We start from the raw sequence: 22,788 nt of genomic DNA, 5'->3' as shown, positions 1-22,788 counted from the left end.
TCTAATATGTGGGACTTACCAAGTTTCCTGGGACGCTTGTTTGCAACGTGCCTCGGTAGCGCAGTAGGTAGCGCGTAAGTCCTCATAATCTTAAGGTCGTGAGTTCGATCCTCACCCGGGGCATTTAATTTGCTGTACATCATGGCTGAATTAACGGCGCTGCTGTTGCTAGGGAACGAACTTAATTGTCGTTTGTTTATCCCCAAGGAGTCCACGCCTCAGCGTAAAAAATGTTTACTTCCAATTATGGCAAGGTACAACTTTGATCTTTCTCCTCCCCTGTTATGAGTAAAATATGATGCAAACAGCAATGAATAGTCAGTTTTCGAGCTGTGCGCCATGCCAGTCTGCACGCACAAATACGCTCGCAAACAGAGAGCACCACTGAGTCCGGATTCAGCACGAAAATGCGGGAGGAGAGGGAGTAAATCTCACGTTTACCGAGCAAATCCGGTGTGGTCTAGTGGCTAGGATACCTGGCTTTCACCCAGGAGGCCCGGGTTCGATTCCCGGTTACCGGAAGAGAAGTTTTTGCGGCACCACGTCCCTCCATGTTTTGGCCTTCCAACCTTCGTTTGTCGCCCTCCTTCCGGAGCTTCAACCGAACGTAATCGGGGAAAAACAGGCACAAGATGCAATTACTGTCAGCACCGGGATAAAGGCAGAAGAGGCACTAGTCCCGCTGTTGGGCTGCTACCAGCGTCAGTGGGAAGTCGGTGAAGTGGCCAGTTGCGCCAGAAGCCAGCAATTACCGTAGTACGCCTACACACGCGTTCCAATTATTCACATTGCTTGCAGCCGCTCCACCCACAACGGGCATGAGCCCGGATAGCTCAGTCCGGTAGAGCATTAGGCTTTTAACCTAAGGGTCCAGGGTTCGAGTCCCTGTCCGGGCGAAGATTTTTAACGCTTCCGTAATGGCTCGTCTCGTAGCGCTGGTAGCCCTGCCGTAATCAGTGCACAGAGTTCGTTTCCTGTCAACATTCGGCGCAGACCGGTTAGATTTTTCACGATTCGAGGGAAGCTTCAGATACGAGCAGTCGTGGCCGAGTGGTTAAGGGCGTCTGACTAGAAATCAGATTCCCTCTGGGAGCGTAGGTTCGAGTCCTACCGACTGCGTCCGTTTTTCTTTTCTTTTTTTCTTTAGGAAGGAGGAGCAGAAAATTTCGCGGTTTGCCCTGTCGTTTTGGTACCTCGCCACACCTCACCTCTCACAGTCGTTTATAGCGCCTGTCCTTTTGATAAGGGCGAATTCCAAGCGTCAGCTTTCGCGTCAGCCGAGCAAAGTCGGGACAAGTCGGGACATACTACAGGATGGCCTGCGTGGAGCAACGACGGAAAGAAAACCGTTAATTTAAGCAGCACGTGGCTCACATACTCATACGCAAAAAGTTTCCGCCCGTTTGCGGTGGCCGGGAATCGAACCCGGATCAACTGCTTGGAAGGCAAACTATGCTCACCATTACACCACCACCGCACAGCCGCTGCTCGCAACGCCCGCGCTGTGTCGGCTTCCCGCCCGCCGCCAGCGGCCCACGGTGATAGTAGCTGTAGGCGCTTTACGAGGTAGGAGGGTGCATCCCACACGCATTCGGGTAGCGCCTCCACGCACGCCTGCGTCTTTGGGGCAAGGACTCGTCGCCGCGGCCGCAACGTTACTCACACGATAGTGATGAGCGGTCGCTATAAGGCAGTGTAGTGGGGGACTCCGCGTGTGTAGCACTTTTTTTCGGTCGTATCCGACGTCGCTGGGTGGCAATCCCACTTTCCCTGCAGACAGCTGCTCGGGAATATGCTCGGCAAGCACGGACGGCATCGGACGTCCGCCCCCCAACAAGGTGCAACACTAACAAAATGAGAACAACAACTAAAAAAAGTGGTAGGTTGTTCGCCTACCACGCGGGCGGCCCGGCTTCGATTCCCGGCCGATGCATCGTTTTGCTGTTTCTCGCTATAATGCCGCCGCGCCGATTGCCCGCTTGAGCTGCGTCAGCCTCAGGAATGTGTAGCAGGATTCGCTGTGAGAAGAAACCAAACACGCAGCACGCAAGAGGCCGTACTTGGACGGTCGCGTGCTATTTCTGAACTCTAGCGTCGGCCTGGCCCTACAGGCCGCTGTGTCCAGGTGCCGCAAGGGCGATGTACTGTTACCTCAGGCAGTGCTGCTTTCCGTTGAAAAAAGCTGCGGCAGCAGTTTAATCTAGCCAGTCGGGGAAAGCACGTGTAGCAACACAGCAGATTCTTGAGAAAGCGCAAAACTGTCTAGTCTCTAATATGTGGGACTTACCAAGTTTCCTGGGACGCTTGTTGCAACGTGCCTCGGTAGCGCAGTAGGTAGCGCGTAAGTCTCATAATCTTAAGGTCGTGAGTTCGATCCTCACCCGGGGCATTTAATTTGCTGTACATCATGGCTGAATTAACGGCGCTGCTGTTGCTAGGGAACGAACTTAATTGTCGTTTGTTATCCCCAAGGAGTCCACGCCTCAGCGTAAAAATGTTTACTTCCAATTATGGCAAGGTACAACTTTGATCTTTCTCCTCCCCTGTTATGAGTAAAATATGATGCAAACAGCAATGAATAGTCAGTTTCGAGCTGTGCGCCATGCCAGTCTGCACGCACAAATACGCTCGCAAACAGAGAGCACCACTGAGTCCGGATTCAGCACGAAATGCGGGAGGAGAGGGAGTAAATCTCACGTTTACCGAGCAAATCCGGTGTGGTCTAGTGGCTAGGATACCTGGCTTTCACCCAGGAGGCCCGGGTTCGATTCCCGGTACCGGAAGAGAAGTTTTTGCGCACACGTCCCTCCATGTTTTGGCCTTCCAACCTTCGTTTGTCGCCCTCCTTCCGGAGCTTCAACCGAACGTAATCGGGGAAAACAGGCACAAGATGCAATTACTGTCAGCACCGGGATAAAGGCAGAAGAGGCACTAGTCCGCTGTTGGGCTGCTACCAGCGTCAGTGGGAAGTCGGTGAAGTGGCCAGTTGCGCCAGAAGCCAGCAATTACCGTAGTACGCCTACACACGCGTTCCAATTATTCACATTGCTTGCAGCCGCTCCACCCACAACGGGCATGAGCCCGGATAGCTCAGTCGGTAGAGCATTAGGCTTTTAATCTAAGGGTCCAGGGTTCGAGTCCCTGTCCGGGCGAAGATTTTTAACGCTTCCGTAATGGCTCGTCTCGTAGCGCTGGTAGCCCTGCCGTAATCAGTGCACAGAGTTCGTTTCCTGTCAACATTCTGCGCAGACCGGTTAGATTTTTCACGATTCGAGGGAAGCTTCAGATACGAGCAGTCGTGGCCGAGTGGTTAAGGCGTCTGACTAGAAATCAGATTCCCTCTGGGAGCGTAGGTTCGAGTCCTACCGACTGCGTCCGTTTTTCTTTTCTTTTTTTCTTTAGGAAGGAGGAGCAGAAAATTTCGCGGTTTGCCTGTCGTTTTGGTACCTCGCCACACCTCACCTCTCACAGTCGTTTATAGCGCCTGTCCTTTTGATAAGGGCGAATTCCAAGCGTCAGCTTTCGCGTCAGCCGAGCAAAGTCGGGACAAGTCGGGACATACTACAGGATGGCCTGCGTGGAGCAACGACGGAAAGAAAACGTTAATTTAACAGCACGTGGCTCACATACTCATACGCAAAAAGTTTCGCCCGTTGCGGTGGCCGGGAATCGAACCCGGATCAACTGCTTGGAAGGCAACTATGCTCACCATTACACCACCACCGCACAGCCGCTGCTCGCAACGCCGCGCTGTGTCGGCTTCCCGCCCGCCGCCAGCGGCCCACGGTGATAGTAGCTGTAGGCGCTTTACGAGGTAGGAGGGTGCATCCACACGCATTCGGGTAGCGCCTCCACGCACGCTGCGTCTTTGGGCAAGACTCGTCGCCGCGGCCGCAACGTTACTCACACGATAGTGATGAGCGGTCGCTATAAGGCAGTGTAGTGGGGGACTCCGCGTGTGTAGCACTTTTTTCGGTCGTATCCGACGTCGCTGGGTGGCAATCCCACTTTCCCTGCAGACAGCTGCTCGGGAATATGCTCGGCAAGCACGGACGTCATCGGACGTCCGCCCCCAACAAGTGCAACTAACAAAATGAGAACAACAACTAAAAAAGTGGTAGGTTGTTCGCCTACCACGCGGGCGGCCCGGCTTCGATTCCCGGCCGATGCATCGTTTTGCTGTTCTCGCTATAATGCCGCCGCGCCGATTGCCCGCTTGAGCTGCGTCAGCCTCAGGAATGTGTAGCAGGATTCGCTGTGAGAAGAACCAAACACGCAGCACGCAAGAGGCCGTACTTGGACGGTCGCGTGCTATTTCTGAACTCTAGCGTCGGCCTGGCCCTACAGGCCGCTGTGTCCAGGTGCCGCAAGGGCGATGTACTGTTACCTCAGGCAGTGCTGCTTTCCGTTGAAAAAGCTGCGGCAGCAGTTTAATCTAGCCAGTCGGGAAAGCACGTGTAGCAACACAGCAGATTCTTGAGAAAGCGCAAACTGTCTGTCTCTAATATGTGGGGACTTACCAAGTTTCCTGGGACGCTTGTTGCAACGTGCCTCGGTAGCGCAGTAGGTAGCGCGTAAGTCTCATAATCTTAAGGTCGTGAGTTCGATCCTCACCCGGGGCATTTAATTTGCTGTACATCATGGCTGAATTAACGGCGCTGCTGTTGCTAGGGAACGAACTTAATTGTCGTTTGTTATCCCCAAGGAGTCCACGCCTCAGCGTAAAAATGTTTACTTCCAATTATGGCAAGGTACAACTTTGATCTTTCTCCTCCCCTGTTATGAGTAAAATATGATGCAAACAGCAATGAATAGTCAGTTTCGAGCTGTGCGCCATGCCAGTCTGCACGCACAAATACGCTCGCAAACAGAGAGCACCACTGAGTCCGGATTCAGCACGAAATGCGGGAGGAGAGGGAGTAAATCTCACGTTTACCGAGCAAATCCGGTGTGGTCTAGTGGCTAGGATACCTGGCTTTCACCCAGGAGGCCCGGGTTCGATTCCCGGTACCGGAAGAGAAGTTTTTGCGCACACGTCCCTCCATGTTTTGGCCTTCCAACCTTCGTTTGTCGCCCTCCTTCCGGAGCTTCAACCGAACGTAATCGGGGAAAACAGGCACAAGATGCAATTACTGTCAGCACCGGGATAAAGGCAGAAGAGGCACTAGTCCGCTGTTGGGCTGCTACCAGCGTCAGTGGGAAGTCGGTGAAGTGGCCAGTTGCGCCAGAAGCCAGCAATTACCGTAGTACGCCTACACACGCGTTCCAATTATTCACATTGCTTGCAGCCGCTCCACCCACAACGGGCATGAGCCCGGATAGCTCAGTCGGTAGAGCATTAGGCTTTTAACCTAAGGGTCCAGGGTTCGAGTCCCTGTCCGGGCGAAGATTTTTAACGCTTCCGTAATGGCTCGTCTCGTAGCGCTGGTAGCCCTGCCGTAATCAGTGCACAGAGTTCGTTTCCTGTCAACATTCGGCGCAGACCGGTTAGATTTTTCACGATTCGAGGGAAGCTTCAGATACGAGCAGTCGTGGCCGAGTGGTTAAGGCGTCTGACTAGAAATCAGATTCCCTCTGGGAGCGTAGGTTCGAGTCCTACCGACTGCGTCCGTTTTTCTTTTCTTTTTTTCTTTAGGAAGGAGGAGCAGAAAATTTCGCGGTTTGCCTGTCGTTTTGGTACCTCGCCACACCTCACCTCTCACAGTCGTTTATAGCGCCTGTCCTTTTGATAAGGGCGAATTCCAAGCGTCAGCTTTCGCGTCAGCCGAGCAAAGTCGGGACAAGTCGGGACATACTACAGGATGGCCTGCGTGGAGCAACGACGGAAAGAAAACGTTAATTTAACAGCACGTGGCTCACATACTCATACGCAAAAAGTTTCGCCCGTTGCGGTGGCCGGGAATCGAACCCGGATCAACTGCTTGGAAGGCAACTATGCTCACCATTACACCACCACCGCACAGCCGCTGCTCGCAACGCCGCGCTGTGTCGGCTTCCCGCCCGCCGCCAGCGGCCCACGGTGATAGTAGCTGTAGGCGCTTTACGAGGTAGGAGGGTGCATCCACACGCATTCGGGTAGCGCCTCCACGCACGCTGCGTCTTTGGGCAAGACTCGTCGCCGCGGCCGCAACGTTACTCACACGATAGTGATGAGCGGTCGCTATAAGGCAGTGTAGTGGGGGACTCCGCGTGTGTAGCACTTTTTTCGGTCGTATCCGACGTCGCTGGGTGGCAATCCCACTTTCCCTGCAGACAGCTGCTCGGGAATATGCTCGGCAAGCACGGACGGCATCGGACGTCCGCCCCCAACAAGTGCAACTAACAAAATGAGAACAACAACTAAAAAAGTGGTAGGTTGTTCGCCTACCACGCGGGCGGCCCGGCTTCGATTCCCGGCCGATGCATCGTTTTGCTGTTCTCGCTATAATGCCGCCGCGCCGATTGCCCGCTTGAGCTGCGTCAGCCTCAGGAATGTGTAGCAGGATTCGCTGTGAGAAGAACCAAACACGCAGCACGCAAGAGGCCGTACTTGGACGGTCGCGTGCTATTTCTGAACTCTAGCGTCGGCCTGGCCCTACAGGCCGCTGTGTCCAGGTGCCGCAAGGGCGATGTACTGTTACCTCAGGCAGTGCTGCTTTCCGTTGAAAAAGCTGCGGCAGCAGTTTAATCTAGCCAGTCGGGAAAGCACGTGTAGCAACACAGCAGATTCTTGAGAAAGCGCAAACTGTCTGTCTCTAATATGTGGGACTTACCAAGTTTCCTGGGACGCTTGTTGCAACGTGCCTCGGTAGCGCAGTAGGTAGCGCGTAAGTCTCATAATCTTAAGGTCGTGAGTTCGATCCTCACCCGGGGCATTTAATTTGCTGTACATCATGGCTGAATTAACGGCGCTGCTGTTGCTAGGGAACGAACTTAATTGTCGTTTGTTATCCCCAAGGAGTCCACGCCTCAGCGTAAAAATGTTTACTTCCAATTATGGCAAGGTACAACTTTGATCTTTCTCCTCCCCTGTTATGAGTAAAATATGATGCAAACAGCAATGAATAGTCAGTTTCGAGCTGTGCGCCATGCCAGTCTGCACGCACAAATACGCTCGCAAACAGAGAGCACCACTGAGTCCGGATTCAGCACGAAATGCGGGAGGAGAGGGAGTAAATCTCACGTTTACCGAGCAAATCCGGTGTGGTCTAGTGGCTAGGATACCTGGCTTTCACCCAGGAGGCCCGGGTTCGATTCCCGGTACCGGAAGAGAAGTTTTTGCGCACACGTCCCTCCATGTTTTGGCCTTCCAACCTTCGTTTGTCGCCCTCCTTCCGGAGCTTCAACCGAACGTAATCGGGGAAAACAGGCACAAGATGCAATTACTGTCAGCACCGGGATAAAGGCAGAAGAGGCACTAGTCCGCTGTTGGGCTGCTACCAGCGTCAGTGGGAAGTCGGTGAAGTGGCCAGTTGCGCCAGAAGCCAGCAATTACCGTAGTACGCCTACACACGCGTTCCAATTATTCACATTGCTTGCAGCCGCTCCACCCACAACGGGCATGAGCCCGGATAGCTCAGTCGGTAGAGCATTAGGCTTTTAATCTAAGGGTCCAGGGTTCGAGTCCCTGTCCGGGCGAAGATTTTTAACGCTTCCGTAATGGCTCGTCTCGTAGCGCTGGTAGCCCTGCCGTAATCAGTGCACAGAGTTCGTTTCCTGTCAACATTCTGCGCAGACCGGTTAGATTTTTCACGATTCGAGGGAAGCTTCAGATACGAGCAGTCGTGGCCGAGTGGTTAAGGCGTCTGACTAGAAATCAGATTCCCTCTGGGAGCGTAGGTTCGAGTCCTACCGACTGCGTCCGTTTTTCTTTTCTTTTTTTCTTTAGGAAGGAGGAGCAGAAAATTTCGCGGTTTGCCTGTCGTTTTGGTACCTCGCCACACCTCACCTCTCACAGTCGTTTATAGCGCCTGTCCTTTTGATAAGGGCGAATTCCAAGCGTCAGCTTTCGCGTCAGCCGAGCAAAGTCGGGACAAGTCGGGACATACTACAGGATGGCCTGCGTGGAGCAACGACGGAAAGAAAACGTTAATTTAACAGCACGTGGCTCACATACTCATACGCAAAAAGTTTCGCCCGTTGCGGTGGCCGGGAATCGAACCCGGATCAACTGCTTGGAAGGCAACTATGCTCACCATTACACCACCACCGCACAGCCGCTGCTCGCAACGCCGCGCTGTGTCGGCTTCCCGCCCGCCGCCAGCGGCCCACGGTGATAGTAGCTGTAGGCGCTTTACGAGGTAGGAGGGTGCATCCACACGCATTCGGGTAGCGCCTCCACGCACGCTGCGTCTTTGGGCAAGACTCGTCGCCGCGGCCGCAACGTTACTCACACGATAGTGATGAGCGGTCGCTATAAGGCAGTGTAGTGGGGGACTCCGCGTGTGTAGCACTTTTTTCGGTCGTATCCGACGTCGCTGGGTGGCAATCCCACTTTCCCTGCAGACAGCTGCTCGGGAATATGCTCGGCAAGCACGGACGTCATCGGACGTCCGCCCCCAACAAGTGCAACTAACAAAATGAGAACAACAACTAAAAAAGTGGTAGGTTGTTCGCCTACCACGCGGGCGGCCCGGCTTCGATTCCCGGCCGATGCATCGTTTTGCTGTTCTCGCTATAATGCCGCCGCGCCGATTGCCCGCTTGAGCTGCGTCAGCCTCAGGAATGTGTAGCAGGATTCGCTGTGAGAAGAACCAAACACGCAGCACGCAAGAGGCCGTACTTGGACGGTCGCGTGCTATTTCTGAACTCTAGCGTCGGCCTGGCCCTACAGGCCGCTGTGTCCAGGTGCCGCAAGGGCGATGTACTGTTACCTCAGGCAGTGCTGCTTTCCGTTGAAAAAGCTGCGGCAGCAGTTTAATCTAGCCAGTCGGGAAAGCACGTGTAGCAACACAGCAGATTCTTGAGAAAGCGCAAACTGTCTGTCTCTAATATGTGGGACTTACCAAGTTTCCTGGGACGCTTGTTGCAACGTGCCTCGGTAGCGCAGTAGGTAGCGCGTAAGTCTCATAATCTTAAGGTCGTGAGTTCGATCCTCACCCGGGGCATTTAATTTGCTGTACATCATGGCTGAATTAACGGCGCTGCTGTTGCTAGGGAACGAACTTAATTGTCGTTTGTTATCCCCAAGGAGTCCACGCCTCAGCGTAAAAATGTTTACTTCCAATTATGGCAAGGTACAACTTTGATCTTTCTCCTCCCCTGTTATGAGTAAAATATGATGCAAACAGCAATGAATAGTCAGTTTCGAGCTGTGCGCCATGCCAGTCTGCACGCACAAATACGCTCGCAAACAGAGAGCACCACTGAGTCCGGATTCAGCACGAAATGCGGGAGGAGAGGGAGTAAATCTCACGTTTACCGAGCAAATCCGGTGTGGTCTAGTGGCTAGGATACCTGGCTTTCACCCAGGAGGCCCGGGTTCGATTCCCGGTACCGGAAGAGAAGTTTTTGCGCACACGTCCCTCCATGTTTTGGCCTTCCAACCTTCGTTTGTCGCCCTCCTTCCGGAGCTTCAACCGAACGTAATCGGGGAAAACAGGCACAAGATGCAATTACTGTCAGCACCGGGATAAAGGCAGAAGAGGCACTAGTCCGCTGTTGGGCTGCTACCAGCGTCAGTGGGAAGTCGGTGAAGTGGCCAGTTGCGCCAGAAGCCAGCAATTACCGTAGTACGCCTACACACGCGTTCCAATTATTCACATTGCTTGCAGCCGCTCCACCCACAACGGGCATGAGCCCGGATAGCTCAGTCGGTAGAGCATTAGGCTTTTAACCTAAGGGTCCAGGGTTCGAGTCCCTGTCCGGGCGAAGATTTTTAACGCTTCCGTAATGGCTCGTCTCGTAGCGCTGGTAGCCCTGCCGTAATCAGTGCACAGAGTTCGTTTCCTGTCAACATTCGGCGCAGACCGGTTAGATTTTTCACGATTCGAGGGAAGCTTCAGATACGAGCAGTCGTGGCCGAGTGGTTAAGGCGTCTGACTAGAAATCAGATTCCCTCTGGGAGCGTAGGTTCGAGTCCTACCGACTGCGTCCGTTTTTCTTTTCTTTTTTTCTTTAGGAAGGAGGAGCAGAAAATTTCGCGGTTTGCCTGTCGTTTTGGTACCTCGCCACACCTCACCTCTCACAGTCGTTTATAGCGCCTGTCCTTTTGATAAGGGCGAATTCCAAGCGTCAGCTTTCGCGTCAGCCGAGCAAAGTCGGGACAAGTCGGGACATACTACAGGATGGCCTGCGTGGAGCAACGACGGAAAGAAAACGTTAATTTAACAGCACGTGGCTCACATACTCATACGCAAAAAGTTTCGCCCGTTGCGGTGGCCGGGAATCGAACCCGGATCAACTGCTTGGAAGGCAACTATGCTCACCATTACACCACCACCGCACAGCCGCTGCTCGCAACGCCGCGCTGTGTCGGCTTCCCGCCCGCCGCCAGCGGCCCACGGTGATAGTAGCTGTAGGCGCTTTACGAGGTAGGAGGGTGCATCCACACGCATTCGGGTAGCGCCTCCACGCACGCTGCGTCTTTGGGCAAGACTCGTCGCCGCGGCCGCAACGTTACTCACACGATAGTGATGAGCGGTCGCTATAAGGCAGTGTAGTGGGGGACTCCGCGTGTGTAGCACTTTTTTCGGTCGTATCCGACGTCGCTGGGTGGCAATCCCACTTTCCCTGCAGACAGCTGCTCGGGAATATGCTCGGCAAGCACGGACGGCATCGGACGTCCGCCCCCAACAAGTGCAACTAACAAAATGAGAACAACAACTAAAAAAGTGGTAGGTTGTTCGCCTACCACGCGGGCGGCCCGGCTTCGATTCCCGGCCGATGCATCGTTTTGCTGTTCTCGCTATAATGCCGCCGCGCCGATTGCCCGCTTGAGCTGCGTCAGCCTCAGGAATGTGTAGCAGGATTCGCTGTGAGAAGAACCAAACACGCAGCACGCAAGAGGCCGTACTTGGACGGTCGCGTGCTATTTCTGAACTCTAGCGTCGGCCTGGCCCTACAGGCCGCTGTGTCCAGGTGCCGCAAGGGCGATGTACTGTTACCTCAGGCAGTGCTGCTTTCCGTTGAAAAAGCTGCGGCAGCAGTTTAATCTAGCCAGTCGGGAAAGCACGTGTAGCAACACAGCAGATTCTTGAGAAAGCGCAAACTGTCTGTCTCTAATATGTGGGACTTACCAAGTTTCCTGGGACGCTTGTTGCAACGTGCCTCGGTAGCGCAGTAGGTAGCGCGTAAGTCTCATAATCTTAAGGTCGTGAGTTCGATCCTCACCCGGGGCATTTAATTTGCTGTACATCATGGCTGAATTAACGGCGCTGCTGTTGCTAGGGAACGAACTTAATTGTCGTTTGTTATCCCCAAGGAGTCCACGCCTCAGCGTAAAAATGTTTACTTCCAATTATGGCAAGGTACAACTTTGATCTTTCTCCTCCCCTGTTATGAGTAAAATATGATGCAAACAGCAATGAATAGTCAGTTTCGAGCTGTGCGCCATGCCAGTCTGCACGCACAAATACGCTCGCAAACAGAGAGCACCACTGAGTCCGGATTCAGCACGAAATGCGGGAGGAGAGGGAGTAAATCTCACGTTTACCGAGCAAATCCGGTGTGGTCTAGTGGCTAGGATACCTGGCTTTCACCCAGGAGGCCCGGGTTCGATTCCCGGTACCGGAAGAGAAGTTTTTGCGCACACGTCCCTCCATGTTTTGGCCTTCCAACCTTCGTTTGTCGCCCTCCTTCCGGAGCTTCAACCGAACGTAATCGGGGAAAACAGGCACAAGATGCAATTACTGTCAGCACCGGGATAAAGGCAGAAGAGGCACTAGTCCGCTGTTGGGCTGATACCAGCGTCAGTGGGAAGTCGGTGAAGTGGCCAGTTGCGCCAGAAGCCAGCAATTACCGTAGTACGCCTACACACGCGTTCCAATTATTCACATTGCTTGCAGCCGCTCCACCCACAACGGGCATGAGCCCGGATAGCTCAGTCGGTAGAGCATTAGGCTTTTAACCTAAGGGTCCAGGGTTCGAGTCCCTGTCCGGGCGAAGATTTTTAACGCTTCCGTAATGGCTCGTCTCGTAGCGCTGGTAGCCCTGCCGTAATCAGTGCACAGAGTTCGTTTCCTGTCAACATTCGGCGCAGACCGGTTAGATTTTTCACGATTCGAGGGAAGCTTCAGATACGAGCAGTCGTGGCCGAGTGGTTAAGGCGTCTGACTAGAAATCAGATTCCCTCTGGGAGCGTAGGTTCGAGTCCTACCGACTGCGTCCGTTTTTCTTTTCTTTTTTTCTTTAGGAAGGAGGAGCAGAAAATTTCGCGGTTTGCCTGTCGTTTTGGTACCTCGCCACACCTCACCTCTCACAGTCGTTTATAGCGCCTGTCCTTTTGATAAGGGCGAATTCCAAGCGTCAGCTTTCGCGTCAGCCGAGCAAAGTCGGGACAAGTCGGGACATACTACAGGATGGCCTGCGTGGAGCAACGACGGAAAGAAAACGTTAATTTAACAGCACGTGGCTCACATACTCATACGCAAAAAGTTTCGCCCGTTGCGGTGGCCGGGAATCGAACCCGGATCAACTGCTTGGAAGGCAACTATGCTCACCATTACACCACCACCGCACAGCCGCTGCTCGCAACGCCGCGCTGTGTCGGCTTCCCGCCCGCCGCCAGCGGCCCACGGTGATAGTAGCTGTAGGCGCTTTACGAGGTAGGAGGGTGCATCCACACGCATTCGGGTAGCGCCTCCACGCACGCTGCGTCTTTGGGCAAGACTCGTCGCCGCGGCCGCAACGTTACTCACACGATAGTGATGAGCGGTCGCTATAAGGCAGTGTAGTGGGGGACTCCGCGTGTGTAGCACTTTTTTCGGTCGTATCCGACGTCGCTGGGTGGCAATCCCACTTTCCCTGCAGACAGCTGCTCGGGAATATGCTCGGCAAGCACGGACGGCATCGGACGTCCGCCCCCAACAAGTGCAACTAACAAAATGAGAACAACAACTAAAAAAGTGGTAGGTTGTTCGCCTACCACGCGGGCGGCCCGGCTTCGATTCCCGGCCGATGCATCGTTTTGCTGTTCTCGCTATAATGCCGCCGCGCCGATTGCCCGCTTGAGCTGCGTCAGCCTCAGGAATGTGTAGCAGGATTCGCTGTGAGAAGAACCAAACACGCAGCACGCAAGAGGCCGTACTTGGACGGTCGCGTGCTATTTCTGAACTCTAGCGTCGGCCTGGCCCTACAGGCCGCTGTGTCCAGGTGCCGCAAGGGCGATGTACTGTTACCTCAGGCAGTGCTGCTTTCCGTTGAAAAAGCTGCGGCAGCAGTTTAATCTAGCCAGTCGGGAAAGCACGTGTAGCAACACAGCAGATTCTTGAGAAAGCGCAAACTGTCTATCTCTAATATGTGGGACTTACCAAGTTTCCTGGGACGCTTGTTGCAACGTGCCTCGGTAGCGCAGTAGGTAGCGCGTAAGTCTCATAATCTTAAGGTCGTGAGTTCGATCCTCACCCGGGGCATTTAATTTGCTGTACATCATGGCTGAATTAACGGCGCTGCTGTTGCTAGGGAACGAACTTAATTGTCGTTTGTTATCCCCAAGGAGTCCACGCCTCAGCGTAAAAATGTTTACTTCCAATTATGGCAAGGTACAACTTTGATCTTTCTCCTCCCCTGTTATGAGTAAAATATGATGCAAACAGCAATGAATAGTCAGTTTCGAGCTGTGCGCCATGCCAGTCTGCACGCACAAATACGCTCGCAAACAGAGAGCACCACTGAGTCCGGATTCAGCACGAAATGCGGGAGGAGAGGGAGTAAATCTCACGTTTACCGAGCAAATCCGGTGTGGTCTAGTGGCTAGGATACCTGGCTTTCACCCAGGAGGCCCGGGTTCGATTCCCGGTACCGGAAGAGAAGTTTTTGCGCTCACGTCCCTCCATGTTTTGGCCTTCCAACCTTCGTTTGTCGCCCTCCTTCCGGAGCTTCAACCGAACGTAATCGGGGAAAACAGGCACAAGATGCAATTACTGTCAGCACCGGGATAAAGGCAGAAGAGGCACTAGTCCGCTGTTGGGCTGCTACCAGCGTCAGTGGGAAGTCGGTGAAGTGGCCAGTTGCGCCAGAAGCCAGCAATTACCGTAGTACGCCTACACACGCGTTCCAATTATTCACATTGCTTGCAGCCGCTCCACCCACAACGGGCATGAGCCCGGATAGCTCAGTCGGTAGAGCATTAGGCTTTTAACCTAAGGGTCCAGGGTTCGAGTCCCTGTCCGGGCGAAGATTTTTAACGCTTCCGTAATGGCTCGTCTCGTAGCGCTGGTAGCCCTGCCGTAATCAGTGCACAGAGTTCGTTTCCTGTCAACATTCTGCGCAGACCGGTTAGATTTTTCACGATTCGAGGGAAGCTTCAGATACGAGCAGTCGTGGCCGAGTGGTTAAGGCGTCTGACTAGAAATCAGATTCCCTCTGGGAGCGTAGGTTCGAGTCCTACCGACTGCGTCCGTTTTTCTTTTCTTTTTTTCTTTAGGAAGGAGGAGCAGAAAATTTCGCGGTTTGCCTGTCGTTTTGGTACCTCGCCACACCTCACCTCTCACAGTCGTTTATAGCGCCTGTCCTTTTGATAAGGGCGAATTCCAAGCGTCAGCTTTCGCGTCAGCCGAGCAAAGTCGGGACAAGTCGGGACATACTACAGGATGGCCTGCGTGGAGCAACGACGGAAAGAAAACGTTAATTTAACAGCACGTGGCTCACATACTCATACGCAAAAAGTTTCGCCCGTTGCGGTGGCCGGGAATCGAACCCGGATCAACTGCTTGGAAGGCAACTATGCTCACCATTACACCACCACCGCACAGCCGCTGCTCGCAACGCCGCGCTGTGTCGGCTTCCCGCCCGCCGCCAGCGGCCCACGGTGATAGTAGCTGTAGGCGCTTTACGAGGTAGGAGGGTGCATCCACACGCATTCGGGTAGCGCCTCCACGCACGCTGCGTCTTTGGGCAAGACTCGTCGCCGCGGCCGCAACGTTACTCACACGATAGTGATGAGCGGTCGCTATAAGGCAGTGTAGTGGGGGACTCCGCGTGTGTAGCACTTTTTTCGGTCGTATCCGACGTCGCTGGGTGGCAATCCCACTTTCCCTGCAGACAGCTGCTCGGGAATATGCTCGGCAAGCACGGACGGCATCGGACGTCCGCCCCCAACAAGTGCAACTAACAAAATGAGAACAACAACTAAAAAAGTGGTAGGTTGTTCGCCTACCACGCGGGCGGCCCGGCTTCGATTCCCGGCCGATGCATCGTTTTGCTGTTCTCGCTATAATGCCGCCGCGCCGATTGCCCGCTTGAGCTGCGTCAGCCTCAGGAATGTGTAGCAGGATTCGCTGTGAGAAGAACCAAACACGCAGCACGCAAGAGGCCGTACTTGGACGGTCGCGTGCTATTTCTGAACTCTAGCGTCGGCCTGGCCCTACAGGCCGCTGTGTCCAGGTGCCGCAAGGGCGATGTACTGTTACCTCAGGCAGTGCTGCTTTCCGTTGAAAAAGCTGCGGCAGCAGTTTAATCTAGCCAGTCGGGAAAGCACGTGTAGCAACACAGCAGATTCTTGAGAAAGCGCAAACTGTCTATCTCTAATATGTGGGACTTACCAAGTTTCCTGGGACGCTTGTTGCAACGTGCCTCGGTAGCGCAGTAGGTAGCGCGTAAGTCTCATAATCTTAAGGTCGTGAGTTCGATCCTCACCCGGGGCATTTAATTTGCTGTACATCATGGCTGAATTAACGGCGCTGCTGTTGCTAGGGAACGAACTTAATTGTCGTTTGTTATCCCCAAGGAGTCCACGCCTCAGCGTAAAAATGTTTACTTCCAATTATGGCAAGGTACAACTTTGATCTTTCTCCTCCCCTGTTATGAGTAAAATATGATGCAAACAGCAATGAATAGTCAGTTTCGAGCTGTGCGCCATGCCAGTCTGCACGCACAAATACGCTCGCAAACAGAGAGCACCACTGAGTCCGGATTCAGCACGAAATGCGGGAGGAGAGGGAGTAAATCTCACGTTTACCGAGCAAATCCGGTGTGGTCTAGTGGCTAGGATACCTGGCTTTCACCCAGGAGGCCCGGGTTCGATTCCCGGTACCGGAAGAGAAGTTTTTGCGCTCACGTCCCTCCATGTTTTGGCCTTCCAACCTTCGTTTGTCGCCCTCCTTCCGGAGCTTCAACCGAACGTAATCGGGGAAAACAGGCACAAGATGCAATTACTGTCAGCACCGGGATAAAGGCAGAAGAGGCACTAGTCCGCTGTTGGGCTGCTACCAGCGTCAGTGGGAAGTCGGTGAAGTGGCCAGTTGCGCCAGAAGCCAGCAATTACCGTAGTACGCCTACACACGCGTTCCAATTATTCACATTGCTTGCAGCCGCTCCACCCACAACGGGCATGAGCCCGGATAGCTCAGTCGGTAGAGCATTAGGCTTTTAACCTAAGGGTCCAGGGTTCGAGTCCCTGTCCGGGCGAAGATTTTTAACGCTTCCGTAATGGCTCGTCTCGTAGCGCTGGTAGCCCTGCCGTAATCAGTGCACAGAGTTCGTTTCCTGTCAACATTCTGCGCAGACCGGTTAGATTTTTCACGATTCGAGGGAAGCTTCAGATACGAGCAGTCGTGGCCGAGTGGTTAAGGCGTCTGACTAGAAATCAGATTCCCTCTGGGAGCGTAGGTTCGAGTCCTACCGACTGCGTCCGTTTTTCTTTTCTTTTTTTCTTTAGGAAGGAGGAGCAGAAAATTTCGCGGTTTGCCTGTCGTTTTGGTACCTCGCCACACCTCACCTCTCACAGTCGTTTATAGCGCCTGTCCTTTTGATAAGGGCGAATTCCAAGCGTCAGCTTTCGCGTCAGCCGAGCAAAGTCGGGACAAGTCGGGACATACTACAGGATGGCCTGCGTGGAGCAACGACGGAAAGAAAACGTTAATTTAACAGCACGTGGCTCACATACTCATACGCAAAAAGTTTCGCCCGTTGCGGTGGCCGGGAATCGAACCCGGATCAACTGCTTGGAAGGCAACTATGCTCACCATTACACCACCACCGCACAGCCGCTGCTCGCAACGCCGCGCTGTGTCGGCTTCCCGCCCGCCGCCAGCGGCCCACGGTGATAGTAGCTGTAGGCGCTTTACGAGGTAGGAGGGTGCATCCACACGCATTCGGGTAGCGCCTCCACGCACGCTGCGTCTTTGGGCAAGACTCGTCGCCGCGGCCGCAACGTTACTCACACGATAGTGATGAGCGGTCGCTATAAGGCAGTGTAGTGGGGGACTCCGCGTGTGTAGCACTTTTTTCGGTCGTATCCGACGTCGCTGGGTGGCAATCCCACTTTCCCTGCAGACAGCTGCTCGGGAATATGCTCGGCAAGCACGGACGGCATCGGACGTCCGCCCCCAACAAGTGCAACTAACAAAATGAGAACAACAACTAAAAAAGTGGTAGGTTGTTCGCCTACCACGCGGGCGGCCCGGCTTCGATTCCCGGCCGATGCATCGTTTTGCTGTTCTCGCTATAATGCCGCCGCGCCGATTGCCCGCTTGAGCTGCGTCAGCCTCAGGAATGTGTAGCAGGATTCGCTGTGAGAAGAACCAAACACGCAGCACGCAAGAGGCCGTACTTGGACGGTCGCGTGCTATTTCTGAACTCTAGCGTCGGCCTGGCCCTACAGGCCGCTGTGTCCAGGTGCCGCAAGGGCGATGTACTGTTACCTCAGGCAGTGCTGCTTTCCGTTGAAAAAGCTGCGGCAGCAGTTTAATCTAGCCAGTCGGGAAAGCACGTGTAGCAACACAGCAGATTCTTGAGAAAGCGCAAACTGTCTATCTCTAATATGTGGGACTTACCAAGTTTCCTGGGACGCTTGTTGCAACGTGCCTCGGTAGCGCAGTAGGTAGCGCGTAAGTCTCATAATCTTAAGGTCGTGAGTTCGATCCTCACCCGGGGCATTTAATTTGCTGTACATCATGGCTGAATTAACGGCGCTGCTGTTGCTAGGGAACGAACTTAATTGTCGTTTGTTATCCCCAAGGAGTCCACGCCTCAGCGTAAAAATGTTTACTTCCAATTATGGCAAGGTACAACTTTGATCTTTCTCCTCCCCTGTTATGAGTAAAATATGATGCAAACAGCAATGAATAGTCAGTTTCGAGCTGTGCGCCATGCCAGTCTGCACGCACAAATACGCTCGCAAACAGAGAGCACCACTGAGTCCGGATTCAGCACGAAATGCGGGAGGAGAGGGAGTAAATCTCACGTTTACCGAGCAAATCCGGTGTGGTCTAGTGGCTAGGATACCTGGCTTTCACCCAGGAGGCCCGGGTTCGATTCCCGGTACCGGAAGAGAAGTTTTTGCGCTCACGTCCCTCCATGTTTTGGCCTTCCAACCTTCGTTTGTCGCCCTCCTTCCGGAGCTTCAACCGAACGTAATCGGGGAAAACAGGCACAAGATGCAATTACTGTCAGCACCGGGATAAAGGCAGAAGAGGCACTAGTCCGCTGTTGGGCTGCTACCAGCGTCAGTGGGAAGTCGGTGAAGTGGCCAGTTGCGCCAGAAGCCAGCAATTACCGTAGTACGCCTACACACGCGTTCCAATTATTCACATTGCTTGCAGCCGCTCCACCCACAACGGGCATGAGCCCGGATAGCTCAGTCGGTAGAGCATTAGGCTTTTAACCTAAGGGTCCAGGGTTCGAGTCCCTGTCCGGGCGAAGATTTTTAACGCTTCCGTAATGGCTCGTCTCGTAGCGCTGGTAGCCCTGCCGTAATCAGTGCACAGAGTTCGTTTCCTGTCAACATTCTGCGCAGACCGGTTAGATTTTTCACGATTCGAGGGAAGCTTCAGATACGAGCAGTCGTGGCCGAGTGGTTAAGGCGTCTGACTAGAAATCAGATTCCCTCTGGGAGCGTAGGTTCGAGTCCTACCGACTGCGTCCGTTTTTCTTTTCTTTTTTTCTTTAGGAAGGAGGAGCAGAAAATTTCGCGGTTTGCCTGTCGTTTTGGTACCTCGCCACACCTCACCTCTCACAGTCGTTTATAGCGCCTGTCCTTTTGATAAGGGCGAATTCCAAGCGTCAGCTTTCGCGTCAGCCGAGCAAAGTCGGGACAAGTCGGGACATACTACAGGATGGCCTGCGTGGAGCAACGACGGAAAGAAAACGTTAATTTAACAGCACGTGGCTCACATACTCATACGCAAAAAGTTTCGCCCGTTGCGGTGGCCGGGAATCGAACCCGGATCAACTGCTTGGAAGGCAACTATGCTCACCATTACACCACCACCGCACAGCCGCTGCTCGCAACGCCGCGCTGTGTCGGCTTCCCGCCCGCCGCCAGCGGCCCACGGTGATAGTAGCTGTAGGCGCTTTACGAGGTAGGAGGGTGCATCCACACGCATTCGGGTAGCGCCTCCACGCACGCTGCGTCTTTGGGCAAGACTCGTCGCCGCGGCCGCAACGTTACTCACACGATAGTGATGAGCGGTCGCTATAAGGCAGTGTAGTGGGGGACTCCGCGTGTGTAGCACTTTTTTCGGTCGTATCCGACGTCGCTGGGTGGCAATCCCACTTTCCCTGCAGACAGCTGCTCGGGAATATGCTCGGCAAGCACGGACGGCATCGGACGTCCGCCCCCAACAAGTGCAACTAACAAAATGAGAACAACAACTAAAAAAGTGGTAGGTTGTTCGCCTACCACGCGGGCGGCCCGGCTTCGATTCCCGGCCGATGCATCGTTTTGCTGTTCTCGCTATAATGCCGCCGCGCCGATTGCCCGCTTGAGCTGCGTCAGCCTCAGGAATGTGTAGCAGGATTCGCTGTGAGAAGAACCAAACACGCAGCACGCAAGAGGCCGTACTTGGACGGTCGCGTGCTATTTCTGAACTCTAGCGTCGGCCTGGCCCTACAGGCCGCTGTGTCCAGGTGCCGCAAGGGCGATGTACTGTTACCTCAGGCAGTGCTGCTTTCCGTTGAAAAAGCTGCGGCAGCAGTTTAATCTAGCCAGTCGGGAAAGCACGTGTAGCAACACAGCAGATTCTTGAGAAAGCGCAAACTGTCTATCTCTAATATGTGGGACTTACCAAGTTTCCTGGGACGCTTGTTGCAACGTGCCTCGGTAGCGCAGTAGGTAGCGCGTAAGTCTCATAATCTTAAGGTCGTGAGTTCGATCCTCACCCGGGGCATTTAATTTGCTGTACATCATGGCTGAATTAACGGCGCTGCTGTTGCTAGGGAACGAACTTAATTGTCGTTTGTTATCCCCAAGGAGTCCACGCCTCAGCGTAAAAATGTTTACTTCCAATTATGGCAAGGTACAACTTTGATCTTTCTCCTCCCCTGTTATGAGTAAAATATGATGCAAACAGCAATGAATAGTCAGTTTCGAGCTGTGCGCCATGCCAGTCTGCACGCACAAATACGCTCGCAAACAGAGAGCACCACTGAGTCCGGATTCAGCACGAAATGCGGGAGGAGAGGGAGTAAATCTCACGTTTACCGAGCAAATCCGGTGTGGTCTAGTGGCTAGGATACCTGGCTTTCACCCAGGAGGCCCGGGTTCGATTCCCGGTACCGGAAGAGAAGTTTTTGCGCTCACGTCCCTCCATGTTTTGGCCTTCCAACCTTCGTTTGTCGCCCTCCTTCCGGAGCTTCAACCGAACGTAATCGGGGAAAACAGGCACAAGATGCAATTACTGTCAGCACCGGGATAAAGGCAGAAGAGGCACTAGTCCGCTGTTGGGCTGCTACCAGCGTCAGTGGGAAGTCGGTGAAGTGGCCAGTTGCGCCAGAAGCCAGCAATTACCGTAGTACGCCTACACACGCGTTCCAATTATTCACATTGCTTGCAGCCGCTCCACCCACAACGGGCATGAGCCCGGATAGCTCAGTCGGTAGAGCATTAGGCTTTTAACCTAAGGGTCCAGGGTTCGAGTCCCTGTCCGGGCGAAGATTTTTAACGCTTCCGTAATGGCTCGTCTCGTAGCGCTGGTAGCCCTGCCGTAATCAGTGCACAGAGTTCGTTTCCTGTCAACATTCTGCGCAGACCGGTTAGATTTTTCACGATTCGAGGGAAGCTTCAGATACGAGCAGTCGTGGCCGAGTGGTTAAGGCGTCTGACTAGAAATCAGATTCCCTCTGGGAGCGTAGGTTCGAGTCCTACCGACTGCGTCCGTTTCTCTTTTCTTTTTTTCTTTAGGAAGGAGGAGCAGAAAATTTCGCGGTTTGCCTGTCGTTTTGGTACCTCGCCACACCTCACCTCTCACAGTCGTTTATAGCGCCTGTCCTTTTGATAAGGGCGAATTCCAAGCGTCAGCTTTCGCGTCAGCCGAGCAAAGTCGGGACAAGTCGGGACATACTACAGGATGGCCTGCGTGGAGCAACGACGGAAAGAAAACGTTAATTTAACAGCACGTGGCTCACATACTCATACGCAAAAAGTTTCGCCCGTTGCGGTGGCCGGGAATCGAACCCGGATCAACTGCTTGGAAGGCAACTATGCTCACCATTACACCACCACCGCACAGCCGCTGCTCGCAACGCCGCGCTGTGTCGGCTTCCCGCCCGCCGCCAGCGGCCCACGGTGATAGTAGCTGTAGGCGCTTTACGAGGTAGGAGGGTGCATCCACACGCATTCGGGTAGCGCCTCCACGCACGCTGCGTCTTTGGGCAAGACTCGTCGCCGCGGCCGCAACGTTACTCACACGATAGTGATGAGCGGTCGCTATAAGGCAGTGTAGTGGGGGACTCCGCGTGTGTAGCACTTTTTTCGGTCGTATCCGACGTCGCTGGGTGGCAATCCCACTTTCCCTGCAGACAGCTGCTCGGGAATATGCTCGGCAAGCACGGACGGCATCGGACGTCCGCCCCCAACAAGTGCAACTAACAAAATGAGAACAACAACTAAAAAAGTGGTAGGTTGTTCGCCTACCACGCGGGCGGCCCGGCTTCGATTCCCGGCCGATGCATCGTTTTGCTGTTCTCGCTATAATGCCGCCGCGCCGATTGCCCGCTTGAGCTGCGTCAGCCTCAGGAATGTGTAGCAGGATTCGCTGTGAGAAGAACCAAACACGCAGCACGCAAGAGGCCGTACTTGGACGGTCGCGTGCTATTTCTGAACTCTAGCGTCGGCCTGGCCCTACAGGCCGCTGTGTCCAGGTGCCGCAAGGGCGATGTACTGTTACCTCAGGCAGTGCTGCTTTCCGTTGAAAAAGCTGCGGCAGCAGTTTAATCTAGCCAGTCGGGAAAGCACGTGTAGCAACACAGCAGATTCTTGAGAAAGCGCAAACTGTCTGTCTCTAATATGTGGGACTTACCAAGTTTCCTGGGACGCTTGTTGCAACGTGCCTCGGTAGCGCAGTAGGTAGCGCGTAAGTCTCATAATCTTAAGGTCGTGAGTTCGATCCTCACCCGGGGCATTTAATTTGCTGTACATCATGGCTGAATTAACGGCGCTGCTGTTGCTAGGGAACGAACTTAATTGTCGTTTGTTATCCCCAAGGAGTCCACGCCTCAGCGTAAAAATGTTTACTTCCAATTATGGCAAGGTACAACTTTGATCTTTCTCCTCCCCTGTTATGAGTAAAATATGATGCAAACAGCAATGAATAGTCAGTTTCGAGCTGTGCGCCATGCCAGTCTGCACGCACAAATACGCTCGCAAACAGAGAGCACCACTGAGTCCGGATTCAGCACGAAATGCGGGAGGAGAGGGAGTAAATCTCACGT

The 22,788-nt window shown here is 53.8% G+C and overlaps 50 non-coding genes across 50 annotated transcripts; 40 read left to right on the top strand and 10 right to left on the bottom strand.

Moving 5' to 3' along the window:
• The first annotated feature begins 449 nt into the window (after positions 1–449).
• Trnae-uuc (transfer RNA glutamic acid (anticodon UUC)) lies at positions 450–522 on the top strand. The gene has a single exon. It is a non-coding gene; the product is annotated as a tRNA-Glu (tRNA).
• Positions 523–822: 300 nt separating this feature from the next.
• On the top strand, positions 823–896 carry Trnak-uuu (transfer RNA lysine (anticodon UUU)). The gene has a single exon. It is a non-coding gene; the product is annotated as a tRNA-Lys (tRNA).
• A 140-nt stretch (positions 897–1,036) lies between these two features.
• Trnas-aga (transfer RNA serine (anticodon AGA)) lies at positions 1,037–1,119 on the top strand. Its single transcript has one exon. It is a non-coding gene; the product is annotated as a tRNA-Ser (tRNA).
• A 285-nt stretch (positions 1,120–1,404) lies between these two features.
• Trnag-ucc (transfer RNA glycine (anticodon UCC)) lies at positions 1,405–1,477 on the bottom strand. The gene has a single exon. It is a non-coding gene; the product is annotated as a tRNA-Gly (tRNA).
• An 839-nt stretch (positions 1,478–2,316) lies between these two features.
• On the top strand, positions 2,317–2,389 carry Trnam-cau (transfer RNA methionine (anticodon CAU)). The gene has a single exon. It is a non-coding gene; the product is annotated as a tRNA-Met (tRNA).
• A 322-nt stretch (positions 2,390–2,711) lies between these two features.
• On the top strand, positions 2,712–2,783 carry Trnae-uuc (transfer RNA glutamic acid (anticodon UUC)). Its single transcript has one exon. It is a non-coding gene; the product is annotated as a tRNA-Glu (tRNA).
• Positions 2,784–3,079: 296 nt separating this feature from the next.
• Positions 3,080–3,152, top strand: Trnak-uuu (transfer RNA lysine (anticodon UUU)). The gene has a single exon. It is a non-coding gene; the product is annotated as a tRNA-Lys (tRNA).
• A 140-nt stretch (positions 3,153–3,292) lies between these two features.
• Trnas-aga (transfer RNA serine (anticodon AGA)) lies at positions 3,293–3,374 on the top strand. Its single transcript has one exon. It is a non-coding gene; the product is annotated as a tRNA-Ser (tRNA).
• Positions 3,375–3,654: 280 nt separating this feature from the next.
• Trnag-ucc (transfer RNA glycine (anticodon UCC)) lies at positions 3,655–3,726 on the bottom strand. The gene has a single exon. It is a non-coding gene; the product is annotated as a tRNA-Gly (tRNA).
• An 823-nt stretch (positions 3,727–4,549) lies between these two features.
• On the top strand, positions 4,550–4,622 carry Trnam-cau (transfer RNA methionine (anticodon CAU)). The gene has a single exon. It is a non-coding gene; the product is annotated as a tRNA-Met (tRNA).
• Positions 4,623–4,944: 322 nt separating this feature from the next.
• Trnae-uuc (transfer RNA glutamic acid (anticodon UUC)) lies at positions 4,945–5,016 on the top strand. Its single transcript has one exon. It is a non-coding gene; the product is annotated as a tRNA-Glu (tRNA).
• A 296-nt stretch (positions 5,017–5,312) lies between these two features.
• Trnak-uuu (transfer RNA lysine (anticodon UUU)) lies at positions 5,313–5,385 on the top strand. Its single transcript has one exon. It is a non-coding gene; the product is annotated as a tRNA-Lys (tRNA).
• A 140-nt stretch (positions 5,386–5,525) lies between these two features.
• Positions 5,526–5,607, top strand: Trnas-aga (transfer RNA serine (anticodon AGA)). The gene has a single exon. It is a non-coding gene; the product is annotated as a tRNA-Ser (tRNA).
• Positions 5,608–5,887: 280 nt separating this feature from the next.
• Trnag-ucc (transfer RNA glycine (anticodon UCC)) lies at positions 5,888–5,959 on the bottom strand. Its single transcript has one exon. It is a non-coding gene; the product is annotated as a tRNA-Gly (tRNA).
• An 822-nt stretch (positions 5,960–6,781) lies between these two features.
• On the top strand, positions 6,782–6,854 carry Trnam-cau (transfer RNA methionine (anticodon CAU)). The gene has a single exon. It is a non-coding gene; the product is annotated as a tRNA-Met (tRNA).
• Positions 6,855–7,176: 322 nt separating this feature from the next.
• Trnae-uuc (transfer RNA glutamic acid (anticodon UUC)) lies at positions 7,177–7,248 on the top strand. The gene has a single exon. It is a non-coding gene; the product is annotated as a tRNA-Glu (tRNA).
• Positions 7,249–7,544: 296 nt separating this feature from the next.
• Positions 7,545–7,617, top strand: Trnak-uuu (transfer RNA lysine (anticodon UUU)). Its single transcript has one exon. It is a non-coding gene; the product is annotated as a tRNA-Lys (tRNA).
• Positions 7,618–7,757: 140 nt separating this feature from the next.
• Positions 7,758–7,839, top strand: Trnas-aga (transfer RNA serine (anticodon AGA)). Its single transcript has one exon. It is a non-coding gene; the product is annotated as a tRNA-Ser (tRNA).
• A 280-nt stretch (positions 7,840–8,119) lies between these two features.
• On the bottom strand, positions 8,120–8,191 carry Trnag-ucc (transfer RNA glycine (anticodon UCC)). Its single transcript has one exon. It is a non-coding gene; the product is annotated as a tRNA-Gly (tRNA).
• An 822-nt stretch (positions 8,192–9,013) lies between these two features.
• Trnam-cau (transfer RNA methionine (anticodon CAU)) lies at positions 9,014–9,086 on the top strand. Its single transcript has one exon. It is a non-coding gene; the product is annotated as a tRNA-Met (tRNA).
• Positions 9,087–9,408: 322 nt separating this feature from the next.
• Trnae-uuc (transfer RNA glutamic acid (anticodon UUC)) lies at positions 9,409–9,480 on the top strand. The gene has a single exon. It is a non-coding gene; the product is annotated as a tRNA-Glu (tRNA).
• Positions 9,481–9,776: 296 nt separating this feature from the next.
• Trnak-uuu (transfer RNA lysine (anticodon UUU)) lies at positions 9,777–9,849 on the top strand. Its single transcript has one exon. It is a non-coding gene; the product is annotated as a tRNA-Lys (tRNA).
• Positions 9,850–9,989: 140 nt separating this feature from the next.
• Trnas-aga (transfer RNA serine (anticodon AGA)) lies at positions 9,990–10,071 on the top strand. Its single transcript has one exon. It is a non-coding gene; the product is annotated as a tRNA-Ser (tRNA).
• Positions 10,072–10,351: 280 nt separating this feature from the next.
• On the bottom strand, positions 10,352–10,423 carry Trnag-ucc (transfer RNA glycine (anticodon UCC)). Its single transcript has one exon. It is a non-coding gene; the product is annotated as a tRNA-Gly (tRNA).
• Positions 10,424–11,245: 822 nt separating this feature from the next.
• Positions 11,246–11,318, top strand: Trnam-cau (transfer RNA methionine (anticodon CAU)). Its single transcript has one exon. It is a non-coding gene; the product is annotated as a tRNA-Met (tRNA).
• A 322-nt stretch (positions 11,319–11,640) lies between these two features.
• Trnae-uuc (transfer RNA glutamic acid (anticodon UUC)) lies at positions 11,641–11,712 on the top strand. The gene has a single exon. It is a non-coding gene; the product is annotated as a tRNA-Glu (tRNA).
• Positions 11,713–12,008: 296 nt separating this feature from the next.
• Trnak-uuu (transfer RNA lysine (anticodon UUU)) lies at positions 12,009–12,081 on the top strand. The gene has a single exon. It is a non-coding gene; the product is annotated as a tRNA-Lys (tRNA).
• Positions 12,082–12,221: 140 nt separating this feature from the next.
• Trnas-aga (transfer RNA serine (anticodon AGA)) lies at positions 12,222–12,303 on the top strand. The gene has a single exon. It is a non-coding gene; the product is annotated as a tRNA-Ser (tRNA).
• Positions 12,304–12,583: 280 nt separating this feature from the next.
• Trnag-ucc (transfer RNA glycine (anticodon UCC)) lies at positions 12,584–12,655 on the bottom strand. The gene has a single exon. It is a non-coding gene; the product is annotated as a tRNA-Gly (tRNA).
• Positions 12,656–13,477: 822 nt separating this feature from the next.
• On the top strand, positions 13,478–13,550 carry Trnam-cau (transfer RNA methionine (anticodon CAU)). Its single transcript has one exon. It is a non-coding gene; the product is annotated as a tRNA-Met (tRNA).
• A 322-nt stretch (positions 13,551–13,872) lies between these two features.
• On the top strand, positions 13,873–13,944 carry Trnae-uuc (transfer RNA glutamic acid (anticodon UUC)). Its single transcript has one exon. It is a non-coding gene; the product is annotated as a tRNA-Glu (tRNA).
• Positions 13,945–14,240: 296 nt separating this feature from the next.
• Trnak-uuu (transfer RNA lysine (anticodon UUU)) lies at positions 14,241–14,313 on the top strand. The gene has a single exon. It is a non-coding gene; the product is annotated as a tRNA-Lys (tRNA).
• A 140-nt stretch (positions 14,314–14,453) lies between these two features.
• Positions 14,454–14,535, top strand: Trnas-aga (transfer RNA serine (anticodon AGA)). Its single transcript has one exon. It is a non-coding gene; the product is annotated as a tRNA-Ser (tRNA).
• Positions 14,536–14,815: 280 nt separating this feature from the next.
• Positions 14,816–14,887, bottom strand: Trnag-ucc (transfer RNA glycine (anticodon UCC)). Its single transcript has one exon. It is a non-coding gene; the product is annotated as a tRNA-Gly (tRNA).
• An 822-nt stretch (positions 14,888–15,709) lies between these two features.
• On the top strand, positions 15,710–15,782 carry Trnam-cau (transfer RNA methionine (anticodon CAU)). Its single transcript has one exon. It is a non-coding gene; the product is annotated as a tRNA-Met (tRNA).
• Positions 15,783–16,104: 322 nt separating this feature from the next.
• Positions 16,105–16,176, top strand: Trnae-uuc (transfer RNA glutamic acid (anticodon UUC)). The gene has a single exon. It is a non-coding gene; the product is annotated as a tRNA-Glu (tRNA).
• Positions 16,177–16,472: 296 nt separating this feature from the next.
• Positions 16,473–16,545, top strand: Trnak-uuu (transfer RNA lysine (anticodon UUU)). Its single transcript has one exon. It is a non-coding gene; the product is annotated as a tRNA-Lys (tRNA).
• Positions 16,546–16,685: 140 nt separating this feature from the next.
• On the top strand, positions 16,686–16,767 carry Trnas-aga (transfer RNA serine (anticodon AGA)). Its single transcript has one exon. It is a non-coding gene; the product is annotated as a tRNA-Ser (tRNA).
• A 280-nt stretch (positions 16,768–17,047) lies between these two features.
• Positions 17,048–17,119, bottom strand: Trnag-ucc (transfer RNA glycine (anticodon UCC)). Its single transcript has one exon. It is a non-coding gene; the product is annotated as a tRNA-Gly (tRNA).
• Positions 17,120–17,941: 822 nt separating this feature from the next.
• On the top strand, positions 17,942–18,014 carry Trnam-cau (transfer RNA methionine (anticodon CAU)). Its single transcript has one exon. It is a non-coding gene; the product is annotated as a tRNA-Met (tRNA).
• Positions 18,015–18,336: 322 nt separating this feature from the next.
• Positions 18,337–18,408, top strand: Trnae-uuc (transfer RNA glutamic acid (anticodon UUC)). The gene has a single exon. It is a non-coding gene; the product is annotated as a tRNA-Glu (tRNA).
• Positions 18,409–18,704: 296 nt separating this feature from the next.
• On the top strand, positions 18,705–18,777 carry Trnak-uuu (transfer RNA lysine (anticodon UUU)). Its single transcript has one exon. It is a non-coding gene; the product is annotated as a tRNA-Lys (tRNA).
• Positions 18,778–18,917: 140 nt separating this feature from the next.
• Positions 18,918–18,999, top strand: Trnas-aga (transfer RNA serine (anticodon AGA)). The gene has a single exon. It is a non-coding gene; the product is annotated as a tRNA-Ser (tRNA).
• Positions 19,000–19,279: 280 nt separating this feature from the next.
• Positions 19,280–19,351, bottom strand: Trnag-ucc (transfer RNA glycine (anticodon UCC)). The gene has a single exon. It is a non-coding gene; the product is annotated as a tRNA-Gly (tRNA).
• Positions 19,352–20,173: 822 nt separating this feature from the next.
• Trnam-cau (transfer RNA methionine (anticodon CAU)) lies at positions 20,174–20,246 on the top strand. The gene has a single exon. It is a non-coding gene; the product is annotated as a tRNA-Met (tRNA).
• A 322-nt stretch (positions 20,247–20,568) lies between these two features.
• Trnae-uuc (transfer RNA glutamic acid (anticodon UUC)) lies at positions 20,569–20,640 on the top strand. Its single transcript has one exon. It is a non-coding gene; the product is annotated as a tRNA-Glu (tRNA).
• Positions 20,641–20,936: 296 nt separating this feature from the next.
• On the top strand, positions 20,937–21,009 carry Trnak-uuu (transfer RNA lysine (anticodon UUU)). The gene has a single exon. It is a non-coding gene; the product is annotated as a tRNA-Lys (tRNA).
• Positions 21,010–21,149: 140 nt separating this feature from the next.
• Trnas-aga (transfer RNA serine (anticodon AGA)) lies at positions 21,150–21,231 on the top strand. Its single transcript has one exon. It is a non-coding gene; the product is annotated as a tRNA-Ser (tRNA).
• Positions 21,232–21,511: 280 nt separating this feature from the next.
• On the bottom strand, positions 21,512–21,583 carry Trnag-ucc (transfer RNA glycine (anticodon UCC)). The gene has a single exon. It is a non-coding gene; the product is annotated as a tRNA-Gly (tRNA).
• Positions 21,584–22,405: 822 nt separating this feature from the next.
• Positions 22,406–22,478, top strand: Trnam-cau (transfer RNA methionine (anticodon CAU)). The gene has a single exon. It is a non-coding gene; the product is annotated as a tRNA-Met (tRNA).
• Positions 22,479–22,788: the final 310 nt, after the last annotated feature.

The sequence above is a fragment of the Schistocerca cancellata genome, unplaced genomic scaffold (assembly GCF_023864275.1).
Source record: "Schistocerca cancellata isolate TAMUIC-IGC-003103 unplaced genomic scaffold, iqSchCanc2.1 HiC_scaffold_401, whole genome shotgun sequence".
In the NCBI taxonomy this organism is placed as follows: Eukaryota; Metazoa; Arthropoda; class Insecta; order Orthoptera; family Acrididae; genus Schistocerca; species Schistocerca cancellata.
Note: the sequence above shows the minus strand (reverse complement) of the source record. Positions and strands in the feature narration are given on the sequence as shown.